Raw genomic sequence first — 1,305 nt, 5'->3', positions numbered from 1 at the left:
TACATGAACAAATTGCTTATAACACTAGAAAACTAACATGTATATGTTAATATTCCTTATAAATTTATATCGTATTTTATTTTATGAATGGAAAAATAAAGTAAAAATGCAAACAAGTTAATGCATCACTTTATTAATGTAGTAAATAAAATGTATATATGAATTAATTAACTCATTTAGCTCTTTGAATTTTGTATATCATATTTCTTTTATTTTTTCATGTGCTGTTTATGCATATTATTATATGTTCCAACTTGATTTGTGTTTTATGTATATAAATTTGTATATATTTTTAAACAATACTATTAGAAATTACAGAGTATGTTTTTTTTTTTTTTTTACAAGAGGTACCAAAATGACAAACAAATAAAATTAAATGTTAATAAAACAAGTGACAGTATATAAAAGTATACCAAAAAATGTAATTATTAACATTTTACTTTTTATTTTTTTATGCGTGTTTTAGTGAAAATTATATATATGTACTGACAAAATTAAAGCACTTTTTTTATTTTTTTTTTTTTTTTCGTACGCTATAAACAATAAGTGTTGAATGCATATATGCATTGCTTTTTTTGATTTATTATATATAATTATTAAACAAAAAGAAGAAAAAGAAAGAAAAAAACGAAGTTAAAACATACCTTTTTTCTTGATTTATTATTGATAATAATTAAAAAAAAGAAGAAAAGGAAAGAAAAAAATGAAATTAAAACATACCCTTTGATTTTAAATATTTAAATAATCACATTTAGATTAAATTAAGGGAATAATTTCAAAGTAAGAAATAATATGTTTATTGTGATTTATATAAAATATGAATTTATGTGTTTAACCATACTAAAGTAACATATTTATGTATATAATATATATAAAAGTTTGTGTATGCGTGTTTTATTTTTTTTTTTTTCTGTTTTTATATGCATTTTTATATTTCATTTCTTTAAATAGGAAATTGAAAATTATATAGTTTGTATTAAAAACAATATGTCAAAGTAAAATGACAAAGTAAAATCGTCAAAATATGTCAGTTTCATTGGCAACAATGTGACGAAGTTAAAATCGTAAAAAAGTGTCACTTTCATTGGCAACAATGTGATGAGGTTAAAATCGTAAAAAAGTGTCACTTTCATTGGCAACAATGTAACATAGTAAAAAAGTAAAAAAAGAAATATGTCGGTAGTTTTTTTTTGATTATGGTTTAAAATAATCAATAATAACATGATAGAAGGACATAAATGAACAATTTAGTAACATACCTTTGTCGCTGAACTGTATTTATAAGGGCTTAAGAAAAAAAAAAAA

At 20.4% G+C, this 1,305-nt stretch overlaps 1 long non-coding RNA gene across 1 annotated transcript; it reads left to right on the top strand.

The window, feature by feature from the left end:
* Nucleotides 1–657: 657 nt before the first annotated feature.
* LOC111533201 lies at nt 658–1,305 on the top strand. Its single transcript, XR_002728790.2, has 2 exons — nt 658–780; nt 952–1,305. It is a non-coding gene; the product is annotated as an uncharacterized LOC111533201 (long non-coding RNA).

The sequence above is a fragment of the Piliocolobus tephrosceles genome, unplaced genomic scaffold (assembly GCF_002776525.5).
Source record: "Piliocolobus tephrosceles isolate RC106 unplaced genomic scaffold, ASM277652v3 unscaffolded_7321, whole genome shotgun sequence".
Taxonomy (NCBI): Eukaryota; Metazoa; Chordata; class Mammalia; order Primates; family Cercopithecidae; genus Piliocolobus; species Piliocolobus tephrosceles.
Note: the sequence above shows the minus strand (reverse complement) of the source record. Positions and strands in the feature narration are given on the sequence as shown.